Source organism: Camelus dromedarius, unplaced genomic scaffold (genome assembly GCF_036321535.1).
Source record: "Camelus dromedarius isolate mCamDro1 unplaced genomic scaffold, mCamDro1.pat HAP1_SCAFFOLD_197, whole genome shotgun sequence".
Lineage (NCBI taxonomy): Eukaryota > Metazoa > Chordata > Mammalia > Artiodactyla > Camelidae > Camelus > Camelus dromedarius.
This window is the reverse complement of record NW_026989761.1, coordinates 397486-424167: the sequence shown is the minus strand read 5'-3', so window position 1 is coordinate 424167 and position 26682 is coordinate 397486. Positions and strand designations below refer to the sequence as shown.

The 26682-nt window shown below is 44.4% G+C and overlaps 1 long non-coding RNA gene across 2 annotated transcripts in view; it reads right to left on the bottom strand.

Annotated features, from left to right (window-relative positions):
• LOC135320561 (uncharacterized) overlaps window positions 1-19400 on the bottom strand; it is a 56890-nt gene extending 37490 nt beyond the window's left edge. For both annotated transcript variants that reach the window (XR_010379740.1, XR_010379741.1), the window contains exon 1: window positions 19064-19400. This is a non-coding gene — a long non-coding RNA (uncharacterized LOC135320561). The remainder of the gene's footprint in view (window positions 1-19063) is intronic.
• Window positions 19401-26682: the final 7282 nt, after the last annotated feature.

Below are 26682 nucleotides of genomic sequence, written 5' to 3'. Positions count from 1 at the left end.
GCAAATTGCTAACTTTTATTAGAGGAAGAAGAAACTGCCCTCAGCATGAAAGTAGGAGATCAGCAAATGTGAGTTAACCAAAGTTGGACAAGAGCATTTCACTTGAAACAGTTGCTGAGTGTACACGAAATATTCAGAAATAGGAAAATCAGTTTCACATCAGGAAGAAGCATTCTGCTTCAAATGCAGATCAAGGATTCAGCAAGCCCAGCTGCTACAAATGACCAGAGAAGAAACCTGGTTCTTAAAACAAGCACCAGAGCCAACAAGGAAATGGTGGTGAGGAAAGCAGGCGGCCGAATATCTGGAACAGTTTGCTACAAATAATTTCTCCACTGAAAATTTAAAAATAAAATGAAAGTGATAAAATGCTCTGTTGACCTCACGTGAATGGGCTTCCTTCGGTGCTCGACTGTTCTGTAACCCCGATTGAGAGACTCAGGAGAATCAGCATGTCTCCTGGGAGTCCCCAAAGGACTGCCCACCAGCACGCTGACCACCATCACATCTGCCAGGGTTGAATTGCAGAGAAGAGACCAACTTCTGAAAGGCACAGGAAATGTTGACAAGGGAAGAAAAGGCTGCAGTCAGTCCTGGGACAGAGGCCCTCTGAGCAGAGGCCAGAAGGCTGCAGGTGAACTGCAGTGGCCGTGGGACAGGAAGCGACCATGGGGGAGCATATCTCAATTCTCTCCTCTCTCTCCATCGGGTAGGAGTGGTAAACCTGCATCCTTCTCACCTGGAACTGTGGGTTGGCTGGCAGAAGTCTTACCGACATGGAATGATTATTCAAGTCTCTGTGGAAAAAGTCAATAAATCGAGAGGGAGTAGGGAGCCAACTCCACAAGCCTCTCAATTGCACCCTTATTTATTGTGTATAATCAAAGGAAAAATTCATTAACAATTGTGTGACAGTAATAGGAACTTCGGGAAAGACAGTATGAAGCAGAGATTGTAGAATACACAATGAGTACAAAGGATTAGTGTATCTTTAGGGAAGTAATGGGGTGAGGGGAACAAGATACATTTTTAGACATGTGAATTACAAAGCAGACCACCAGACCAGCCAGGTCCTTGTTCTGTGGATCATAGACTATCTAACAGCACACAAGCTCAGCGTTTATACCTGAGGGCCTCGGTCCTTGCTTTGCAACCAGCAGAGTGCTATCTAAAACCTCAACTATGCAAGAAAAGCATTGTCTCTGCTTTTTAATGCAAGGAGACTGGAGTGAGGATGTACAGGCACTTGCTTGTAAAGCAGTTTTTAAGCATATATTTTTCTTCTTAAAGTTCACAGGCGGCTGGAGTGTGTTACAATTTGTTAAACCAATCATGGGCTCCCACATGGAACCATTATGGAGGACACCCTAAGATGACAAATCCTGCCTCTGGGTCTTTTCCTGCCATCTTCAGCCACTCTAGCAGGGTCTAGGTACATCCGTGAATAACGATCCTACAGAACTACCCACACCCTTAACTCCTGGTGCTTGAAACTTAATTTTAGCTCTACACAACTTACCGTAGAAAAGTTTCAGAAATAAAAGGTATAATATTCCTTTTATATCTCATCATATTACTGATTTTTCTGATTGCTCTAAGTTGCTTCTACTTGGTAAAGCAGATAATTCTGCAGGTGAATTCAGTAATTTCCATTGGGCATATCTAGCCATTTTGGGCTCTCTAACTTCTATTGGTCAAATACCGATACACTTAATTGATTTCTTTGTTTATCAATTTCAGCCGGGAGGAGAGGGAGTGTCACTCTTTTCCTCAGCCCACCCTCAACACTTTTCTCATCAACTCAGGCCTCCTGAAAACAAAACAAAGGATTTGTTTCCCTTCTACTCTTTCCACAAAACCAACAGGAAACATCAGCCTGGAGAAAGAATTCAACACAAATGTTAAAACAAAAATCTATAAACCTGGAGCAACTCCATCTCCGAATCATGATACACAATGACATGAGAGTAAGTGTGTCAGGCACAAAGCATGCGTGAACCTGACCACCTGATTTCTATTCTTCAAAGGAAGGAAGGTTTTCATATTTTTTATTATCATTCTTTGTCATTGTTTCTGAATATGCCAAAAAATACTTTATGAAAGAATTATGCACTGCAATAACAGGTTACTATTGTATCAATTATAGAAGGCATTCAGAGGGGATAGGAAAAGCCACCTCTGTAAAAAATGCAAAATTTCTTCCCCTGTTAAGAACACGTATACAAAATGCAACAGAGAATTCAAATTCTTGTGGAGAGGTGCAAAAGCCACAGAACCAAAGCAAAGTCAACAGAATGAGTTAATTCAGAATTCACTGGACAAACATGCTCAATGTATTCAAATAATTTTAAAGGCACACTGCAAACCATTCACTTTATGATCTGCAGGCTAGAGGAAGCATTTCCTGCTTTAACAGACAACAGAAATCAATAGGGTGCCCCAACAAACAAGGACCAAAGAACAATCAGGTTTTTAACAGCTCTGATAAATCAGCATGTTCTAAAGATCAAAATCCAGAAATTTTAAACATTCATTCACACCACAATGAAACAAGCACTTAAAAAAAAAAAAAAAAAACAAAGAAACTAAGCACATAGATCATGTACATAGAACAATGAGGACTTCATGTACCGCTGGAAGAACAGGCTATAGCCTTTTACTTGAAAAATAAAACTACTTTTAATGATAACTGCTAAAACACATTTCATCATTCATGTTGCCTTGAAAAATCTGAGGCACTTGTATCTGATCAGAAAAGCAATTCTGGGTAATAGTAGGTTACAATTCAGTGCCAGTTTGCTTTAGAAGAAAAGAGAAAAAAAAGCTACTGTTTCTCATATCCTGCACAAAGTGTGAAGTGCCTCCCTCCCTCTTTCTCCTCCCGTTTTCTGAGCTCATGCTCCCCAACCCTTCTGAAACAAGTATGAGAAACTCTTATTCCCACCAATATGCAAAATGACAAAAGAATATCAATTTATTTGTGTAAATATATGCCTATACCTTGAACTGTAGGAGAAAGGTATCAGAAGTCCATATGAAACTTATTTCTAGATTCCTGAAATCACACACACAAACGTTCACACAGACACAGACACATACCCCCTGGATTACTGGGCACTTCACAAGTTTAGGAATTCCAACTTCTAGAAGATAACTTTGTAGTTAGTTTAAAATACAAATCTGTCAGCTTTTGAAAGCCTTGATCATCTGCTAAACCATCCAAATATCAAAGAGATCCAAATAGCTTTCTCTGTAGAATGTAATTTCACTTGATGGCAAAACAGACCCTAAGAAGTACTGGATCAAAGATTCGTGTTTATCACTACCTATGATCGTTTTTAAGCACATTAACAGATTCAGAAATGTATGTCTCAACAACATTTATTCTTATTGAAAAAGCATACGTGTTCAACTCTCTATACAGTGACTAGGTCCCATGATGGTGTTTAAGAGCTATTTTGCGCATTGAAATATTTATTTTCAAGTGCAGACAAGGAGGGTGTGTATTACTCAGTTGTAGAGCACCTGCTTAGCATGAACAATGTCCTGGATTCAGTCCCCAGTACCTCCAAAAAATAAATAAAAATAAGTGCATATTTAAAAATAAGAATAAAGTTATATAAAAAAAAAGCAGACTAAAAAGCACTGCAATCTATATGCTACAATTATACTAAAAAAAAAGTGTTTCTTTCAAATATTGACTATATGCCAATCACAGAGACTATCACAAATCACACCTGAACCATCACGTGTGATTCTCAACAACCCTAAGTAGACACGGATGAGAAACCCGGCACTGAGGATGAGGAGACGGAGCTCGGAAGATCCGGGGACTCTGACCGTCCTGCTCCCCGTGACACCACGTCAACCCAGGGCAAGCTCTGACAGACCTGCTCTGAGGGGACACCCAGCTGCATGGAACCTTGGGGCATTGGGGAGTCCCAGAAAACACTAAAAATTGTTCAGTGAAAAACCAGCTCAAATATATTACACTTTGCCACATCCTTTAAAAAGGGAAAATGACTGAGACCTTTTTGATGCCTCCGTGTCCTTTCTGCCATCATCAATTATTTGCCCTCTCAGGGTGACCAGTGATGAACTGGACCCCATATGAAATGCACTCAGATGAAAGAGCTTTTAAAGTTATTTTAAGAAGTTTGTAAGACCCTGTCTATGCCTCACACAGGTGGTCATCCATCACTTCTCACCGGTGTGGACGTACCACCTGAAATCACTCCTTTCTGCTTTTTAAAATCCCTTCATCTAATCCAGGCTTTTCAACAGCAAAGAAGCACCTCAACCACAGACACTGGACAGCTTTTCACCAAACGGACTCGAACAGCCCATTGTACTATCTGGAAACCCTTTTCTTCTATTAAAACCACTTCCAGGTACTTCATCATTTTCTGATTGGTGGACTTGGCCTCTGACTGGCCTACTCAGAGAGCTCCCAGCCTCACATGCGGGGGTGGGAGAGGACCCTGCTGTTGGGGGAAATCAGTGAGGAAGGCGGACATACTCCCGCCAGGTCTGCAAGGGTAGAATTGCCACAACGTGCTCAGAAATTATACCGTCATCACCCCTGGGCTCCCATGGACTTGTTTCACATTAACCAAACTCATGACACACTGATGAAAGAAAACCAGAAACTTAACTTATTAATGTAACAGAAGACGTGAAACTATGAACCAGACTGAAATATCAGAGTTCAACCATGAGTACATTTTCTCAATGGCCTAATCACGGGGAGGCAGTCACATGGCAAGCATGGACAGAAACAGAGCAGGAAGGGTTTCTAGATTAACTCAATGGACTAAATTTCTGTTATAAGAACTGATCTACTGCCTGGAAAACAAATAACGCCAATCACGATTCACTCTCTGTGGACAGTGGCCAATACATGACTATGAGCATCTGTGTAACTCTCCTTTCCCTGTCCTTTCTGGGCTAAAATATGCACAGAGGTACAAAGATTCAGGGATGCAGATAACACTAAACACCCAAAGCCCATCTCTGGGAGCCTCAAACCAGTAAGCCAGGGTTTAGATACCAGCTCTGCCACTTACTATTTCTGTGATTTTGGCCAACTTACCCTCTGTGTGCCTCAATTTCCACACTGTAAAACTGGGATAACAATCAAACCTTCCTTACTCGCTTGTTGAGAAGATTGAAGGATTCATTTCTGTAAAACTCTCAGAAAAGAATGTAGCACATTTTGGGTGTTCAACAAATGTCAACTTAATATCAAAGTGATTTACAAGTCTCCCTTCTAATCATCTTATGTGTTTCCTGGCTAGTATAAGTCCCAAAGAAAATCCTTATTTCTCCTTTTATAAACTCTTGGGGAGGACCCTTCTCTTCCATCCCACCACCTGTTTAAACCGAGGGAGGGAATGCCTCCTAACCACTCCTCTGGGCCATGGAGAGTGCTTCTCCATTCACACCCCTGGCCCCTGGCCAACAGCTAGCCCTCGTCACACTAACAGAGTGAGGTGTGAGTCCGGGGAGACAAGCAGGGCATTTGAAACCCTTCCTTTCCCTCCAGTGTTGATCACCATTGGGAAGCACTTGGGATGCTCGGCTTCATGACAGGACAGCTTTGTGCATGAACGGGCAGGTCCTCTCAAGGGAAGGCTCGCTATGTCACAGAGCTACATGGGACAGGGTGAGTCTCTAATTCTGGGACACAGTATCATGACACGCATTTTCCCACAGCCCTGAAGTTCATGGAGAACGTGGCTTCATCAGTAACAAATAAGACATTTATCGCCTGCCTACTCTTTTGTGTCATCTCTCAGTTGGCTGCTGGAGACAACATGTGTATAAGTATTGGATCCCTTTAAGCCCCAAAATATATGAAGTAACAAAGAATTCTGTGGCTTAACGTTGGTTCAGGGCGACTGTGTAACAGTTCTGACTCTGCTGATGCTTAATTATGGGTATAGGAACTAAGGAACCTCCTCAAATATCTTTCAGCATAAAACCAGCTTTTCTTATTTTCCTGTTTCTTAGTAATTGCCAAAGACTCTCAAATGATGGCTTCACACAAAAAAGCAGCTAAAGTTTATGAGCCCTCTTGACATACCCAATGTGGTAAACACTTTACATAATTTCTAATTCTCACAATTCTACAAAGCAGATATGAATGTCCCCATCTCACAGACAAGGGAAAAACTCAGAGCAAACTGACTCAGGCTCACGTGGCTCAGTGGCAGCACGTGCACGCAAACCCAACTCAAAAATCTGCACCCCTTCGTATATGTACCAAACCTCCTACCACCAATTAACACACAGCGGCGGAGTCAATACTCAGGGAACTCAATACACTTTTCAGCTTTAAGGTGCTCCAGAGGCCGCTTCTAGCTGTTTTATAAAATCCCGGCTCACTGACTTCTAACACTGGAAGAAAAGACCGATTTTGCCATTGTTTGCACAGCAAGTCTGAAATGTTCACAGCGAGATGACAGAATAAGTCTAAGACATAAGCAGAATAATTTTTCCAGGTAGACAGACATAATGGACATTGTGCTATTCTGAAGCACTAAGCAACGGAATCAAAACAAAATAACATTTGTTAAGCCTTCTTTTGCAAAAGGAATATTAAGACTGTTAGAAGTTGCAACAGCGCCACCTATGGCTAAAATGACCTTCCAGGTTGCCGGGAAAGATGCAACACAAAAATTGCCTGTAGGATCAGAAAAGAGAATCAGATAACTAAAAGCTTATGTAGCACATACTGCACTTTGCTTCGGGGGAAGGGAAGGGTATTCAGTATTTAATCTGATATTGCTAATACTCCTGAATATAAACAAAAGACATAGGTTCATGGAAACTCATCTTAGAAGAGGAAAGAATCCAGTCCAGCCACTTCATTTTACAGGAGGGGAAACTGAGACATGGGTTCTGTCCTGCAATCGGCAGCAAAGCTCTCCCAGGCCTCATGTCTTGCACTGTAGCATAAACCAACAGATCTGTACTAGGCCTATATTCATAAAAGTCACGTTTGTATTTTTCCAACAGTAGGTTATCTAAGTATCTTGCAAAATAATTCTCAAAGAGCCAGGATATCATACAAGATTGATGAAATACAAAAACATTTATTTACATAATAAAACAGCATGAGCTTTATTCTATTAAAAAAGTGACTTGTTAAATCAATGTTTTGATATTTTAAACCTGTTAAGAGTGCAGGAAAAAAAATCAAAATTTTGCTTAATCACAAAAGAGAGAAGATTATTCCCTGAAAATGATCAATGTGGATTTTACTAAACTTAATGAATCTGGTCAGAATTCCACGAATTTAAATGTCTGTGTGGATGGTTACACGGCAACATGAATTCTGAGTTGTAACAATACATATTCTGTGTAAATAATATTCAAGGTCGTCTGATTAAGGCAATTTAACTAGTCCCTGTCTCACTAGTATGATACAGATTTCATTAAAACTTCATACTACACTAAAAAAAAAAAAAAGAATCCTTGTTACTTTAAACCATATTCAAATATATCATATATATAAATATTATAAATATTGAATATGCATCAGAAATAAGCGACACTCTTTAGTATTCAGAGTTGATCCTTCTAAAATATCTGTCATTCTGACAGCACATTTTTATTAAGCACCTCTTGGGTTCTTTGTATACAAGGCGTCTAACTCTCACAGTCAGACAAGTTAAACGATATTACTCAAATTTCACAAATAAGGAAATGTACTTAAGCCATGAAAACAACTTACATATTCACCATCAGGAAAGAAAAGAGTAAAGATTTTACTTATAATATTCACTGACAATCTTGTCTTCCATATTAAGACTACATAAAACCAATTCAGTCTTTGTAAGTATTTCTGTCAATAAGGGCCACTAGAGAAAAACAAGTAACATCATTAACAGTGGTTGGACTTTCAAAGCCCACTTCTCTTTGGCACTATAATTGTTTTAATGTTTTGTTTTTTGTGCTAACAGACCACTAAATTAAAAAAATTAACTTTTTAAGTAATTACCTGAGAATTAAACATTTGTGAAAATGTAAAATTTTAATTTATGACACTCTGTCTCACATTCTCACTGGTGTCTCTCCTTTGAAGACCTCATAAGGCTGAGATCACTAAAATCGGCCATTTATGGAGTCACAGAAGTTCAGGTAGCCACTCAACGGGAGGCTGATTAGAGGAGCAATTAAGAATGCATCCTGTGCAGCCTGGGTTCCAGCACCGAGCTAGCCACGGCCAGCTGGGTGTGATTTAGGACAAGTTGCTCCATCTCTCAATCCCTCAGCTGCAAAAAAGGAGACACTGATACCTACCCTCAAACACCTGCTATGAAGTAAAACATGAGGAAAGCATTTTAGTGTTAGGTAGGTGTCCACTCAGAGCGAGTTTGGTCATTATGATGATGAGGATGGCTGTTAATAAATTAAGCTAGACCAAAAAGGAGAAATCACCTTAAAGGAGAAACATTTTAATTCAATCAGCATTTCCTTTTGGATGGATTGCAGAATGTTCTATTGATGTTTTTAATAAACCAAGTTTTGTCCATTAATTATAGATTTACAGGTTCATGGACAAGTCTCCAGAAAAAGAATTAGAGGCCTCTAACCTCTGAATACTAAGAAAGTAAATAAAAAAAAATCATTTGGGAGATTATACCTCATTTGGGAGAGTATGTGCTTAGCATGCATGAGGCCCTCAGTTCAGTCCCCATAAACTCCATTTAAAAACTTTCTTTTTTAAGAAATGGAGAATTAAAGCAAAAAGATGGAGGAATACAGAATATTTTAGAGACTCATCTCAGATTTAAGATGGGGAGAAAACATCCATTTCTCAGAGGAAATCTTGAGAACTATGTAAACAGTATCTGAGATGTCTAGTCTTCTAACATTATTCATGAATTCATATTACCAAGTCTTAAAACTACCTGATAACCCACAGAGGTGATACTGATCGTAACACCTGCCAACACGGATCGAGCTTCCGCTAGGACTGCTCTGTTCTGACATCTCTGCTCCTGAGGCCTGACCAGGCTGAGAGCACTAAATTCGGTCATTCATGAGCATCTCGTGTAAGTCCTCCATGTGTGCTTCTAACTCTCCCCTCACCAGCCCCTCTGAGGGAAGCACTGTTATCATCATCCCCACCTGCAGATAAGGCCACTGAGGCACAGAGACTAAACCCTTTCCAGGTCACATTGGCATTAAAGGACGTCTGTATTTCTGCTGTTTTGCTTTTGACAAAGTAATCTGAGATATCAATTCAAGGGAGACTGTTAAATAGTCAAGTCTGTCAGGTCTTCACCTCAAAGAGCAGATACTATAAATTCCTGATGTAGGATGAGGCTGCCGCCACAAACTGACTCAGCTTGAAATTAATATCCAAGGTGAAGCAGCGGATTCACGTAAATATTCACGACTGTCAACTCCGCTCACGGGTCTGGGCCCTTCACTGCCTGAACGGGGGTGAAATCCCCACCCGTGTCAGGGAGGGACTCGCAGCTCTTCCGGGACTCACCCAGGATTCACGGGCTGTTTCCCCCCACAGGCTGTCCTCAACGATTAAAAACTCTCAAGATTTTTACACCATGCAAAACTGAAAGACATTTCTGCAGATGGAGCACTTTCTCAGGCTTAAACCTTTTTTGCCTACACTCAGCAAGGGGCAAAAAAAAAAAAAGAAACATGACTCTACAAAGTCTCTGACCCTCACCACTCACGGGAGTAGAACGGCCACAGCAGCAGATGAGACTTCTCATTGCACGATGAGAACAAAATAAAGCCGCCCCAACAACAGGCACTCCCAGAGACAGAGCTCAGCAGTCTTCTGCACACTCACAGTTGTGCAGCCCTCACCACCATCTATTTCCTGAACACTTCATCACCCCAGAAGAAACCTCCTGTCACTAGCAGTCACTCCCTAATCCCCCTCCACCCAGCCCCTTTCAACCATCACCTGCTCTCTGCCTCTGCATGTGCCTTTTCTGGGCATTTCAGATCACTGAAATCAACAATATGTGGCCGTTTGTGTCTGCTTCCTTTCACTTAAAATGCTGTTTTCAAGGCTTGTCCATTTTGAAGTGGTATCAGCATCTCTCTCTCTCTTTTTTTTTTTTTTTGAAACCGTTAAAGTTTATTAGAAGGTAGTAAGTACTATCAAAAAGAGTACGGTGGAGCATAAGTGATTGGGTTTCAAAGGGAAAAGTGCGGGTTGAACAGTCAGGGAGGAGTTCCCAGAACAGGTGGCCTTTTTCATTTTCCTCTTTATTTGTTTTTTCTTTTTTATTCACTCTTACATGTGAATAATGTTCCACAACATGGAGTTACTACATTCTGTTCTTCCATTCAGCAGCTATTTTTGGACGAAGTCCAGTAGAATGAGTGTAAGAAGTGACTATCATGGATGGCATTTAAGCAAAGGGCAAGACGTGCTTTCAAAAAACAAGCCAACAAACAGAGGCACAAGGAAATTCAGTGCGTTTCTGAGCAAAGAGCATGCTTGCTTCGGCAGGACTACCGTGCAGGGCTGGGGCGGATACTGGCAAGAATCACGGTGAGGGAGTCACCTGAGAAAACTCCCCACTGCAAGCAGCTCAGCCAATTCTCCCTCACCCTGTATTGTTAGAGCCATGTTTCTAGGTTACTCTTATTTCAAGTAATAGTACTTTAACTGCACATCTGATCATCTGCCTCAGACCACATTACCTAGAAGCCACAGAAAATCATTCACTGACCGGAGCAGCTCCAGGACATAACGGTGATGGATCAGGGAGTCCAGCAGCATTCCAGCCTGCAGGCACAAACCCCACATGTGCCCTGGTGATGTCCGGAAAATAAAATGCATGGAAATATCTCATTGCTGGTACACGACATCTGCCCTCAAATTGCCCCAAAATCATGCTGGTAAAGCACTACTCAAACTTTTCACTCCAAAAAAAAAAAAATGCTAAGAAGGCAAATTTAGGCCCTTCCATTAAAAACCAGCAACCATCACTGCCAGTATCTGAGCTGGAATTCTCCTGACTTCAAAAACCACCGCGCAGTTACTTTTCAAACGTGAAAGTCATATATGTATTCCACGTAGATGATATTACAGTAGGATTTTTCTTTTCAAAATTTCCAATTGCAACATTAGCACAAGAAAGTTTATGTTTCAGCTTTAAAAAAATCAATTATCCTCCACTTTCTTAATTTTGAACCTATTATTATTTTATAAAGGGAGCTATGCTGCATATTATAAACCAACTGTTTGGTTTCTGCAAATAAGACCTTTATGACCTCACTATTTCAGAGCAAACTTTAATGATGTTTTGAGAGGTGGGGCCTGGGGCGCTCACTAACAGCTTTTTAAATACTGACAAGTATGTGCTCTTAAGTAATGCAAAGGCTCTAACTCCACACTAGCTCAGAAAGCAAAGAAACTGCACCAAAGACTTACTTTAACATTTTAATATATTCCTATTGTTTTGAATATTAAAGTTCTTAAAAGATATGATTTTTTTGAGAAAGCCAACAGCTGTATTAAATTTCCTCTCACCAAGAAAGCAATCTTTATCAAGAATAAAAACCCCTATAGAAATTGAAATGACGGGATGTTTCTAGCTAAGTGAACATGCAGATCAGAACACAAACCTAAATCCTATCAGATCTCACTCGAACGAGCTCAACAAAGTCGTGGGCTACCCTGGAACTTAGCTCTTCTTTTCCAAAAGTTGGCTGAGCTAAGATCATCACACAAGGCAGGGAAGGAAAGAAGAGGAAAGTCCACCTGGCAGCCTCCATCTGTTTACTTCCAGCCAAAAGTCGCCTCTAGGGTCGCCCTGCTAACAAGCCCTCCCCATAAGGAAATCCGGCATCCACACTGCCCCTGCCGTCCCCAAGCAGTCCCGACGCCTCTCTCCCAGCCTGTGAATGTTCTTCTAATGACCCCCCCTGTTGGTGGCACCCTTCCCCTCTTCCCTGCTACACACACACACACACACAGAGCCACAGCAGTCTTCCCAAATCACAAATTTGATTACATCACCCCCACTTCAAACCCTTCAGAGGCTCCCTGGTGGAATTCTAGCCCCACCCCAGATACTGCTTGCCCAGCCTCACCTCAGTACACAGGTCCCCAGTGACCTCAGGGGCCCCCTGACTTGCTCCTACTCCCCACTTGTCTCCAGGCTCATTTTGACTGTTTCCCAAGGAAGCCTTCCCTCCTTCCAACTACCACAATTTGTTCCTCTATTCCTAGAACATTCTAGGCTAAGTCAACTTCTGACAATGCTAAGCTCACAAGAAGCAAATACATTTTGCTTACTAATGTGGGTCCACCCTCTCTCCCCTAGACACACAGAAGTGCACGTGTTATGAATAAATGAATGACGGGGTGGGTCTCAAAGGGACAGACATACCTACTCTCACCCGTCCCTACCCTTGTGTCTGTAGAATATCAGAAGAAAAACCAGAATTACCTTTACTGAGGGTCACTTTCTGATGACACCCTTCACTGACTACTGTGTCAGTTCTAGTAAAACCCAAGCTCTTCCAAAGCCCTCCATCCCGGACTCTCTCCAGTGTCCTCACCAGCAGGGGCACCTTCCACCCTGGACCACACAGGGCACTCTCCCCATTTCCCCACGCCAAAAGCCTCCAGGCATCTGCCCGGGTTGCACCTGCCACCTGAGCCACATTCTTGACTACTTCTCCTGGCTGACACTCTGTCCTCACAAATGAATATAGAGTCCATTTCTTCCAGGAAGTCCTCTCTGATAATGTCCTTTAGGTCTTGGTTGGGCTTCATCTATAGCAGCAGTACATGGTGACCAACTGGGTGTTTGCCCGCTCCTTTGAGACCACGAACTCTTGGGGGCCACGTGGGAAGGAGTGAGAGATTACAAGAGGGGTGCGGGAAGCAAAAAGCAAAAATCACAGCCCAAGTCCCAAATTCAAAGATACTTTCTCAGGAAAAATTATAAACAATTTCACACGTGTGCAATTTGGCTACTGTTTTTGTGGCTTGTGGACAGAAAGAACTTGGTGTTCTAGTCCAAAACCCAGATTACATGCAAAGAAATGTATATATTCATATCCAAAGGAAACCAGAGCTGCTCAAAAACAGTTTGCAGTTAGAATTGAAAGGAACTTTGATAAAGGCAATCTCTCTCTCTCTCTTCCTTCTTTTCTGGCATCATATAATTTTAGAAGTATTTGCGTGACCAAGAGATGGCTACAGCCCGTGATTCTTCACTGGAGTGTTTGGGGCTGAGGAAGACCAGATTACATTCACTGCGTAAATGCAATCACACCAACACACTGATAGGTGCCGTGGTGGTGGAGATGATGTTCCAAAGCAGGCAACCTTATTCTGTAAGAGAACTCTAAATAGAAAGTAAGAAATGCAATGTTCTGTAGTCAATTTCATTTGCTATATGGGTCATTAATTGATAGTATATCTTGTCTAATGAAACCCAAAAATAAATTGTCAACGTCGATTTTCTTCATCTGACCATTTTATGCTAACTTTGGATATTAAACCCTCACTCCATAAGTAAAACTCAGGCCTACGCTGCAGCAGTTACATCCCGTGGAAGAAAGCCGATCAAGGGAGAACTGGAGAGTTTCCCTTCAGAAGCTGCTAAGTCTGGTTTTGCACCTGTACGTTATTTGCAACCACGTCATCGAGAATGGAGAAAACCTAACAACTGTGGGGCGAAAAGCACTGAGGTGCTTCAGAAAAATCAAAGAACGCTGAGCTTTGTGAAACAGTCCTGAGGCACTTAAATCGTACTTTTTCTGAAAGGCTCCAAAACTGACCCAATTCACCATTCCAGGTTCAACAGGGAGGTACCGGATTTAGTAGAGAAAACATGCCCTTGAAGTCTGACAAGGCCTTGCTTGAATTCTGCTGCAGCATTTACTAGCCACTAAATGGACCAATTCCTTAACCCTCTGAGAAGGCTTCCCGATCTGCAAAAGGGGGCTGCCACCGCCCACCTGGGAGGCATGGATGTGAACGCAACACGCAAGTAGGGCTGCCGACTGGTACCTGAAACGGGGCCTGACTAGCTTCCCTCCGCTGCCCTTCTCCCCCTTTAAACTTGCACTGTTCCCCCGGTAAGGATCAAGACCACGGAACAGAATGCCCGATTTTTCTGTGTATCCCCGGATACATGACTTACCCTTAGGAGGCCAGAAAAACTGCTTCCTCCCCAGTCACTATCAACGTTCTTAAGATTCTGGGTATTTTTAACTCTATTTTCCAGGGAGACTATTCCAGAACTTTCCAAGCACCATTCTCCAGGTTGGCTCCCCTCCCAGCACCCATCCTTTCTCACTTCAGATACTCTGTATGATTGCCGTCTGTTCATGGGAAAGCGAGTCCGGTAGGGTGGGGACTCCCAAGGACTCCCCCCTCCCTCACAGGTGAGTGTGACTACCTTCTGCCCACTCCTCACTCCAACTCCAGCTTCTAAGAAGTCTACCCTCCAGGACCCTGCAGACTCTGCATCTTCCCAAGACACACACGTGGCCACGACCCTCCCTTCAGATTTCTTCCTGGCTGGCCCTGCACACCCCCCGGCCCCTTAAAGATAAATGGCATTAGGCTGAAAATCGCAAATGCCGCTGACTGACACACCAAAGCTGCATGGTCTGGGCTTTCCTCCAACAAAGGCAGCGCCCTGCCCCCCCTCAGCCTCAGTCTGCAGCTCTCGAGATGATCTAATTCACATGCAAGGCTATGAACACCAGCTAAGAATGACGACTCCCAACGTGTATCTATAGTCCGGCTCCTTCACCTGAGCCACAATCTCATAGACACGAGTGCCTCTTTGAAGTCCTAACTTGGATGACAAATGGCATCTTAAAAATGCCTCATGTTAACCATTTACTCTGGAATTCGATTCCTGGCAGGTACCTCCCAGACTCCCCATTTTAGTAACAGCCCCAGCACCCAACTATGTGTTTGAGGTCACATTCAATTTCCAATGTTCCCTCCCCTAATCCCTGCCCTGGAATCAGTCCTATTATTTCCGTCGCTAAGCCCATCTCAAATGTGGTTCTACAGGGACCATGGCCGTAACCCCCCAAGTTCACAGCATGGTACACTGACTAACAGTCCTCCGTAGGGTGCTCCCTGGAGGGGGAGGCATCTCCTGCCGCTGGTCACCTCAGAAGGCACTGGATTCTCACAAAGGAGGCCCAGGAGAAGGGACTCAAGGTTCTCCCGTGGTCTCAGCTTTGAAGGGCCCGAGGTCTGGGGGAGCTCCTAATTAGCAGACACACTTGCCAGTGAGCAGATGAGGATGGAGGAACCCAGGCAAGGCTGTTCTCACTCCAACCCCTGGGCTCTCGGGAGCCACGGGAAAGGCCTGTGTCCAGGGCACAGCCCGGCCATCACAGATCCCAGCCAGCATTAGCCAACACGGACAGCCTAGTCTCCATCTAATTGTGACACTTACTTCTGTTCTGTTCCCCACCCAGAATGTGATGGACTCATTCAGATATTATGGCCTATCTCAAGCGATACAAATTCAGTGATAAATGAAGTGTCCACATTTGGACCAGAGCATGAAAGGAGAAACAAGGCCTCATGTTCAGCATGATGGTGGTGGCCAAACCCTTCCACCGAGTGAGATGAACCATGATGGGGGTGAGAATCCAAGGTCCTAGGTCGGCCAAAACATCTTCCTTCAAGGTTGGCTGGGGTGTTGCAGACTCCCTACCGCAAACTAACTACACGGCCGTCAGTGGTGGACATCAGCTGCAACAGACACGGAGTCAGATATTTATGCCAACATGGGTTAAAAGTAAAGGCCGGGGCAGGGAGGCCTGCACGGCTGCTGAGGCAAAGCACAGACCCGGCTCTGAATGCCCACTGGCTGGAGAAGAGAGGAAGCTACGGTCCCCTTTAGCGGTCGCTGTGTCAAAAAGATCCAGGTGAGCCAGCTACTTAGGAGAAGGCCATGTTTTCCTGATACTCAGAAAAACCAGCCTCGTAAAGGGAACACAAGAGTGGCATGGATTTTAGACCCACTTCTGCCCCTTTATGAAGGCAAAGTAAAGTAAATGGCACAGGGATGTTGAATGCAAAAAAAAAAAAATTAAATAAGTAAACGGTGACTGCTTCCTCCAACAGCGTCCCCTGCAGATGCACACCCATGAGCCTGCCACTTTCTCACCAGTGACCGCTGGCCAGGAAGTGCCATCACGCACGTCACACTGTGACAGCCAGGAACCGCGTGAAGAGCACGTTTGTGTAAAAGCAGGAATCGAGCAAGATGCTGCAGAATTTGACTTGACAAGATTAAATACTCCATGAAAAGAATCCCTCAGCAGCCGCCAAAATCAATTCGCATCTCACTTCTTCAAAACAATCAAACAAATTTAATAAGGGCGCATTTGTCACCAAATATAAGGAGGACCAAACAGGTTCCTCAAAGCAAGGATTTTAACAGGTATCAAACACCAGTGGGTGATGTGCTAACAAAGCAAATATTCCAAAAAATTAGAAAATAAAAAATGACTAGGATAATACATGGATCAAGGCAACTGTTAAGTTTTTGCTCTTTAAAGCGATGGAGACTGTACGGAGGGCAATCTGGATATTTCCAATGCAGGGTGTGCACAGCCCACATTTTCAGACGCAAAAACATGCTTACTGGGCAGTACAAGAGAAAAAGAATAAAGAAAAAGGAAAAGAGGAACAAGAGAAAATTAGAAACACACAAGAACAAAAATGATTTTGACAGCATGTACAAGAATTTATGTGAGTGTGTGAGGCCAGGGATGCTGGGACGGTGAGACCCACACTCACCTCCTGCTCCAGCGAAGGCAGGGGCCTGAGGGGAGCGGTGCTGCCGGGGGACCCCAACGTGATCAGCGCCCCTAACCAAAACTCCACCTATATGCGTCTAGGCAGCTTTTGAGCTACAAATTGTGGTCGCATTTCAGGCTGGACAGTTTTACTCACTTCCACCAAGAGTAGCAGGAGAGAATTAGGCTGTTCCTGTACCAAAGCATTGTTTAAAAAATTAATGACTGTGGAATAGTAAAAGAAAAAATTGAGTAAAAGTGACTGGAGGAGAATGTGCTTGACCCGAGCTCACTGGCCACGTTATCTCACTGACGTTAAGATGCTGGCTGAGCCCTTATGGTAGCAAAACAGACAGACCCACCAGGAGGGAGGTTTAATGCGCTGCTGTATTTTGATGCCGAGAGCCATGCCTGGTACACGAGGTTCTGGGTAAACAATGGTGACAGTTTCAACCACTATGGGCTAAGCACACATCCAGCTACTCCGCCAAATCCCAAGGGCAGACTTCAAAAGGCAAAAACAAGTTGGCATTCTCTGGTGGGTCTGCAGAGTCAGAGCCAAGCAGTTGCTGAGCAAAAATGTCACCAGTGCCTCCTATGACAAAAGAGGAGGCACTGGCCTGGGGCTGGGGCAGGGCTCTAGGCTTCCACTGCTCACCAATCAATCTGTCCAGGGGGAGAACGTGGTCTCTGCGTATGTTGCACCTATGCACCTACCTTGACTGACGCCTGGGGGCTCAGCAGGTGGTGACATGTGAGGTGAACGGAGCCAGCCTCGGTGTAGCACAGTGCTGGCAGCTATGCCCTCAGCAGTGCCCAGGCTCCTAAACCTGACACCTCATCTCCAAGGAGCAGAAGGGGAGTGCGGGCATGAAGATCACAGGGCCCTGTGAGGACAAGTACAGGCCATGACATGACTTGCCCCTTCCTTAAGCCATAGAGTTATGTCCGGGAGGAACAGAAAATTCATCCAGAGCCCGCTAGGCACCTCACACACGTGGGGGACTCGGGTCCCCTGTGCCTATCACTCACAGGGCTGGTCTGGACATTCTTTTTATCAATTCTCTGGCATCTTCTCCTCCAACTTACCAATAACCAGAAAGTAGAATCTGATCTTAGTTAATTTCAAGAATCACAGAGCACCGCCTCCACAGTGGGCCCGGCAGCCGTGCCAGGTCCTCCGACCGTCACCTGTCAGACCGCCATGAGTACTCTCCAGACTCAAGGCCTGAGGCCGTAGGCCGTGGGCACACAGCTTCCCTCACTCTCCCCAGCAAAGGGGGACCACCTCTCGGCAAAGGCATGTCACCCTCTTCCGCACGAAGGACAGCACTATAGATACACGGGGAAACAGAGCAGATGGTGGGGGGTTAGGCAGCCCAGAAGAGCTCGTCTGTAATTCCGAGACAAAGTGGGGCCGTTGACTTAATCATAGGGACAAAGTGAGGATGAACATTTCCCTGCTCTTTCCCATACTCCGTGATACGCCTTTCCCTGCATAAGGAGTTCATTCGGAGGTCCCTGGCGGTGATTCTGATGTCCTAACATGGCATGCTGGCTGTCGGGCAGGAAGAGAGGGCCTGAGCCGAACAGGTGCTGGGCCTGGGAGGCAGGAGACACCGGCTCCAGCCCCAGCTCAACCAGCGCCTCTTTCTGCCTCTCGGGATTCAGCATCTCATCTACAAGCAAAGGGATGAGACTATCTAAAGACAGGCTGCCCAACATAAATGAAATGAGAGCCATGTAAAGAAAGTTTCCCAGTTGCCACATTTAAAACGGTAAACAAAGAAACAAACCAACAAACAAAAAACAAATACTAGAAAATGATTTTAAGAACAAATCTTAACCTACTGTATGTAAAATACTATCATTTTGACATGTAATCAATATAGGAAGTGATAAGATAGTTTACATTCTTTTTACTAGACAAGTCTCAGCGTCTGATGTTCATTTGACCTACAGCAAATCTCAGCTCAGAGCAGCCTCCTCCCCAGCTCTCCTAGCATCAGTGGCTGTGGCTACTCTATTGGTCAGCAACTCCAGGGGTCCCACCAGGGTCCTGGCTGAAAAGCTGCAGTAAGTGTCCACAATAACCCTAAAAGGATCTCTCTGAAACAAAGGCGGATTCACTTTTAAATGTCTGTAAAGCGGCGGGCTGCACCTCCCTCCACCCTTGGCTACAAGAGAGTCCTCTTCCTTGCTGATCACTTTCTGGATGTAGGGAAGAAACCCGGCACACAGCCAGGGTGGACTGGCCTCCAGGTAAACTTACCTGCTTTCTGTGTCCAGTCCCATGATGTCCTCCTTCTCAAATGGGATGCAGAGAAGGAGGATCTTGTCCCCAGAATTGTCGGATGCACCGTCCAGCCACTTGGACTTGGGCAAGATGAAGAGTGACTCAGTGAAGTCGTCGATCCTCTTCTCCACCACCCTGCAGTCCTCGTAAATTGAAGGCCACTTCGGTGCGCGGCTGCTCGGCCACCTCCCCATGCAGCAGAAAGTCAAAGAGCTGAGAGTCATAGAGCGTGGTGCCATACAGCTCCTCTGCACGTGGAGCTTTTCGAAGCCTTGGCCGAGAGGCATTCAGTAATGATGACAAGGCCCAAGACCTTGCGGTGTGTCTGGAAGTCGCTCCACCCATTCTTGGGCGCATAGTGGTGCCTGTAGTGGATACAGTTTGCCCACTGGGAGCTGCACGGACTGATCTGACTCACCAAGGTGATTCACTTATAGATGCAAAAGAAATTCTCCTCTGAGATGATCCCCACGTGTTCGACCACCACGGGGAAAGTCTGGTGGTCCTCAGCACACTGCACGTAGTCAGGGATGCTCATGCTGCAGGCCCTGACGAGAGGCGAGAGGAGATCGAGGTACATACTGTACTGTGGGCTGCAGGTCCATCTGGGTTGCGATGACCTGGTGTGTACCAACCAGAAGGCAAGGGAAGCTCAAGTAAATCCGGAGGTACAGTTTGTCCTCAGAGTCTTCAAATGGCTACCGTAGCTCGGATCACATTACCCAGCTTTTGGTCTAGGCTTCCTGCCCTGCAGAGAAGGGTCACTTCTTGTTTTCTGTTTCCAAGCACCTACCAAGGCCCTGATGCAAAGTCACTGCTGAAAAATGCTGAATAAGGAAGTGAACAAAGGAAGTGCTTTCCCCAACCTCCTTCAGCAGAATATAAAGAAAAGGACTACAGTGGGATCAAAAGATCTGGTTTTCTATCCAATTTATTTGAACTCCTAAGCTTCAGAATAATGGATAAGAAAACTTGCCTTGGGGAGAAGGGTACAGTTCAGTGGTAGAGCACGTGCTTAGCATGTACGAGGTCCTGGGTTCAAACACCAGTACCTCATTTTAAAAAATGAAACAAATAAATAAACCTAATTACCCTCCTGAAAAAATATTTTTTAATTCAAAATTCAAAAAAAAACCTTGCAATTGACACAACATTGTAAACTTGACTATACTTCAATTAAAAAAAAAATCTTTGTCTTACATGAAAATATCTGGATTACAGAAGTTTGCAAATGTAAAATGCCTAGGGTACCACCTGCATAAAAAGGGGTGACTGTAAAATTTAGTATCGCTCCTTTATGAGCTATATTTCCTTTGGGGGGGTTATAACTTCTTAGAGCTAATTTTCTCAGATTAAAAAATATAAACATTACCTAATTCTCAGGACTGCTGAAGAATCAGATAACCCTATGAAAGCATCTGACCCATAGAGGTTACTCAATAATATTTGTTGAATGAATGAATAAACCAGCAAAGTGAATGCTGCTCCCTGCCACAGACCATCATAATGGTACTGCCTGGAAATCCCAAGCCCACGTTCCACCCGTCTCGACACTAACCATGTGGGTTACCTGGTCAGGCCTGTGTGATTCTCTAAGCCCCAGTTTAATCGTGAATAAAATTAGGGCAATAAAACAAACCTCAAATTGTTAGTGAGTCAGTAATGAATTGTACCCCAAACTTTCAAGTTGGAACCATTAAGGAAAACTATACAAAGTGTCCATAGGCCCTCTCCATATTATCTCTTACAACTACATGGGAATCTACATTATATCTCAAAATAAAAAGTCTAATTTTTTAAAGAGGCTATTGAGGTTAAATGAGCTCACTGTCTCAAATAAGGAACACAAAGCACAAATAGGACAATGCCCAGCACATGAGATACACTCAGTTAACATTCCCACTCAACCCATTGGTCCCTCCAACTTCAGAGCAAGAGGATGGGTCCTCGTGGCAAGAGGCCACTGCACCTGAAGCTAACAAAACTAATGGTGCCCACTTCCAAGAGCTCCTGTCATCACCCTTGTTCTAATTTTCTATTTGTAATTTTTTTCTTTTTATTAAATAGAAACTCCCAATTGCATAGCCTTCACCTGACTAGACATCATGATGGCAGCCCTTCAAAACCTGACCACAGAGATCATGATGGCAGCCCTTCTTGGTGAAACAATAAAATGAAAATCCATTTCCACAAGACCTCTGTGTAAATCTACTAGGGAACTTAATCCTGGACTGAGGAAGAGGACTGGGGAGGAGGGGGCAATCAGGCGCACAGAAAACTATGGGCCACCTGTCCCACGATGGACTTTAGACTCAACCCTCACCCTCCAGGAAATTCAAAATACACACCGACAGATTGCTATGGACAAGATTTTTTTTTTTTAAACAAATCCCTGAATCCCTAGCAGGTCTTATTTCTACCGAAACACAAATGGATTATGTGTATAATGTTTCACAAAAGCCCTAAAATATTATCACGCCAACTTGACACATCAAGAAAAACTGAGGTAGAGAAGTTTATCACATTGTACATGATTAGAGAGAGGCCACGTCAGACACCGTATTTAAATCCAAGCCACTGCTCCAGTGCTCACACTAGAAAGTGTGACATACTGCACCTTTCCTGCCCTCTCCCTGCAATAAATCTCTGAAGAGTCTTTTCTGTGCCACCTGGAATCACAATCACATCAATTTTCCACAAAGTGCTATGTCACTCCTTGGAGGCTGTATCAAAATCTAAAGGGTTGGGATGGGAGGAGTGATTTGCATTTTCTGTTTCTCAAAGGAAACATGGCTTTAAAAGAAACTGAAAAGCACATATCTAGTCTAAGCCCTCATTGTGCAGAGAAAAAAATGGAGGCTCAGAAGAGATGAGGAAAGGTCCTTATTAATAAATATATCCTCAGTGCAGCACCAAGCCAGCCCTGGGCACTGCTGGGGGAGGATCTGGGAGACCCAGGAGAATGAGTGTTAGAAAAAGGAAAGAGAATAAGCATAAAAGGCCCTGTCTCTACACCACCATACCATGGAATTCCACCAAATTACCAAGTAAGGGTGCAGCCAATATTAAGGTGGGCTAAGCAGGTTATAGAAACCTGGAAGTCTCAACCATATTGGAAATTCCAACATTTACTATGTTTTTTTCCCAGTTCAAGCATCAACTCAGTGGGAACTCTGTACCAGGGACTACACGAGGCCTGGAGTTCTCCCAAATACAGACCTCTATTACCACGTGTACAAACCACATAAAGGCCACCAGAAGAAAAGCACCCACAGATGGAATTACTGAAACTGAAAGCAGCCAACCAGCATATATTACTAAGAAAAATGGTGCTCCTAGAAATGGACTCATGGACATAGAAAGCCAACTGTGGTTAGCAGGCAGGAAAGGGGGGATAAACAGATACACGTTAATAAATATATAATAAATGACAAGGACCTACTATATAGCACAGGGAACTATATTCAATTTCTTGTAATGAGTTGTACTAAAAACAATCTAAAACATATTTATACACATATGCATATGTTCATAACTGAATCTCTGCTGTACACCTGAAACTAACATTGTAAATTGACTACACTTCAAAAAAATTAATTTAAAAAAATAAGTAAAAATAAAAGCAACGCCATTAAGGAAAAATAAAAGAACACTCTAATCCCCTTAGCTGTAGCTGCTGAATATTTTTAGTTGCAAGCACCAAGTCCACTGGATCACTCCAGCACTGGCTGTCACTCTTTCTGACCATCAGAGAGTCACTTGGCTTCACTGAGGTTAATTTTCTCTTCTGTGAAAGGCTACAGTTGCAACTAATGATGTATAGAATCTCATCATTCACAAGCCCAACAATTAGTGAGGACTTCCCATGGGCCAGGCTCTGGAGAGATGAAAATATAGGGTCCCAGTTATATTCATGAGTAGAAGAAGTTTATGCCATAAAGACATTAATTCTTCCTATTTTGATAGACAGATTCATTGCAATTCTGATTAGAATTCCTACCAGATTTTTCATGGAATGTAACAAGTTAATTTATGGTCAAGAATAGCCAAGAAACTTCTTTAGAACCACCACTGGGGAGGGGTGGATTGGTCATTCATTTCCACTGGTCTTTCTGATGTGATGAAAACGTTCTGGAATAATAATTGTTGCACAACTGTATATATGCTAAAAGCTGCTGAATTGTACCATTTAAATGGGTGGACTTCATGGTGTGTGAACAATATCACAATAAAGCTGTTATATGAAAAAATATTTCTTGACAATTATTTTTCCCTCTATACTACTTAGTCTGCCCCACAATTTAAGAAAAACAAAAAACCAAAACAAACCAAACTGTGCCAGGAGCTCTTTAGGACTGCAATGTCCCTGGGTCTCCAACGCCTCTGGTGGTGCTCTTCCTGTTAACACACCAAGCTGGGCTGGGCTAGTTAGGGAATGTAACTGTCTTTTTAAAATCGATGGTCACACTTTTCACCCTGGGAGAGGGAAGGAAGGAGGATGACACAGCCTTATGCCTTCAGCTCATTTTTAACTGAACCAAGCCCTGCTTTCAACACTGTAATCCCTCTCACTATAAAAACACATGACACCAACAAGCACCGCCATCATAACACCTGAAAGTGTTCAAGGTACTTACCTGGGGCAGAAACACTGAGGGAGGAGACAGAAGCTCGCTTGGCACTGAGGATCCCTTTTCCCGACTCCACCAGTAGCTGGGCTTTACAGCCGGAGGCTCTCAGCCCAGGGAGCAGTGCAGACGCCACTGAGCTGTTCCTCAGGGAGCGGGAAAGGAAGACCAGGGCAGCCCCGGAGTCGCGGGGCAGGGAAATGGGTGGAAACGCGGGCTGCAGCCCCGCTCGGAGGCCATCCCCAGCCCCAGCCCCAGCTGCCCCGTCCGGGTCCGCAGACCCCGCCCGCCTGGGACGCAGCCCGCCCAGTTGTGGGAACGGGCCGGTGGCCGAGGAGAGGAAGCCCGGGAGGAGAGGACTCGCGGGCGAGAGAGGGGAAGGGGACGCCAGCAGCGGACTGAGGGGAGCCCGGCTGGGTGAGAGGCGGCAGGTGCACACCTGGCCCCGGGAAGCTGTGGCACTGGGGCACTGGGGCAGGTGGCGCGGGCAGAGGGGTCTGGCCCGAGCAATTCAGCTGAACACAGGCTGACTCGCGCCCTCGTGGTCTGTGACACGCGGACCGCCCTCCCGCAGCCACCTGACCCCTTTCCCGGGAGACCCCACATTGCACTTCCACGGCCAGAGGCACCGGCCCCGGGCAGGAGCTAAAGGCCTGCCGGGCGACAGAGCTGAGAAGCCTTTGGGGCTAATCCCCGGCTCCGAGCTGGAGCTTCCAACCCGCGGTCCAGCTGACACCGACCGCCCATGCGCAGGAGGGCCAGCAATCCGCTCTGGGTTCTGCGAGAGAAGGTGGGGCAGTGAGGGAGGGAAAAGATGGGAGGGGGAGGAGAGGAGGGAAAAAGTGGAGGGAGACAGATGGACAGGAATAGCAGAGAGAATGGAGGGATCCTGAAAGGGTAAGGTCCTAGCGAGGATGGAGAGAAAAAGCTTTACCTCTGGTGGCACCCTGAAGAAGGCGGCAGTCCTGCCTCTGTACCCTTCTGTAACACTTCAAGGCCCGCAGCTCAAGTTTTACCTCCCTGATCCAGCCCTCCATCCGATGCTGCTGCAGAACCCCTACGGGTATCACACCTGTTGCCCCCACGCGGAGCAGGGTTTTCTGTTGGTCTGGGAACAAAGCACCCGCAGGTGTTGTCGCTCAGAACTACCTTGGGAAGAGTACATATTCCCCTTTTACACGCTGGGAAACAGGCAGGCACGATCTTTGCCTTAGCTCCACTGTCCCAGGTGTTGGGCTGGCAGGGAGCGGGGTGGTTCAAGATCAGAGCACCAGACAGAGCAGACTGCCTGAGTGTTGGTGCATAGTCCCCATCCGTCCTGGGTAAACCACACTCCACCCTAGTGGAACCATCAAGGGCTCACAGTAGTTCCCTGGGTGTGGGAGAGCTGTCCTCATGTGAAGGAAAAGCCCAGCGGGGCTAACAAGCTAAGTCACAAATCTAAGTGTGATGTGTCAGTTTACTGATCTAAATTCTGCTGGGCTAACTCGTAAATCTGAAGTTTAGTGTCAGTTTACTGGGCTAACAAGCTAAGCCGTAAATCGAAGCTCAACAAGTGTCTATTACAAGTTGACAAGCACCAGTGTGCTGATTCCTTGCTTTTTGTTGCTTGAGCCTTATTGGCTAATACACCCTTACTTGTAATTAACCCTTTAAAACTTCATGTGTATGTCTTGGAGGTGGGTGCTCAGAAATTCGGAGCAGAAGCCCCTCTGAGCCCGCCGGCATAATAAATCTGAGTACGCCAACACTCCGAGTGGTGATTGTTCCTTGGCTGGCCTGTTGTTTCCATAACACTCAGTTCCAGTGCCCAGCTTGCTAGGTATATAGGAGTGCTACCAAATCCAAATTCATTCTCTTCAGTGCAGGACAGGCCAATAAGTTGGGAGACCAGGTGTTGGGGTATGGAATAGCAAGTTTCTGTAGACCTAGATGGCAAACTAATGTCCTGGAAAACCATCTCCCCAAGTCAGAATTCAGGCTCTTTTCCTACGTGCTTGGTTGTTGCAATCTTCTTGGTGTAGGAATTCCTTCTTGTTAGAATCCTTTGTTCTTGCAGCTATCTGCCTGGGTCAAATCTCTGTAAACCTCTAACAAAACAAACGTTATTTTCTATTCTGCAATTTCTAATCTTTTTATGAATGAAAATGTGTTAAATATACTTAAAGATCAGAGCCTTCAGAATAGGTTCTCCTGTATATTTCAGGCTCTAAGCAACATTGTTTTACAAGCAAGATGAAGCCTAGGAGACAGAGCATAGGGTTAAAGTCAAAGGAAAAGATCTAATATGGAGTCAGATTTGTTCTGTTCTATTACCCAGGCAGAAGCCACTTGAGGATTTAAATCCCTTTAAGTTAAAAATAACTAAAACTTTAAAGGAATTTACATACATAGGTGGGAATGTGTATAGCATATCTGGAAAAGCACCCAAAGGATAGTAAACAGTGGCATCTCCAGGGAGGGCCGGAAGAACAGAGGATGAGGGAAAACTTCTTTCACTTGTGTATTTTTGTGCTGTTTGAATTTTTTTTAACCATTTGCATGTATTTCTTTTTCAGTTAAAAAAATGTGTAATGGAGCAAAGGAGTAACTAGCTCAGCAAATACAGCAGCCATGGAATCACTGAGTCATCACTTTTGATTTAAGCCAGGAAGAATTTATTGTCTCTCAACTATGTGCCCAGTGCTGTTTTAAGACTTCTTTTATTATTATTATTATTATTATTATTATTATTATTATTATTATTATTACTATTTTTATTATTATTATTATTTTATGAAATAATAACAAGGTATCCCTCACCCCTGCCCATGGCTGGTGGAAAACCAACTGAGTTTTTATTGAGTTGTTTTCCAAGGAGTAGAGATGAGTTATAAACTGAACACATCTTCAGGGCAAAACAGTCGGAGTGGTTTTCCAGCACTCCAGACAGCTATGAAGGGTTTTCAATAAAAGTGCCCAGAGGCT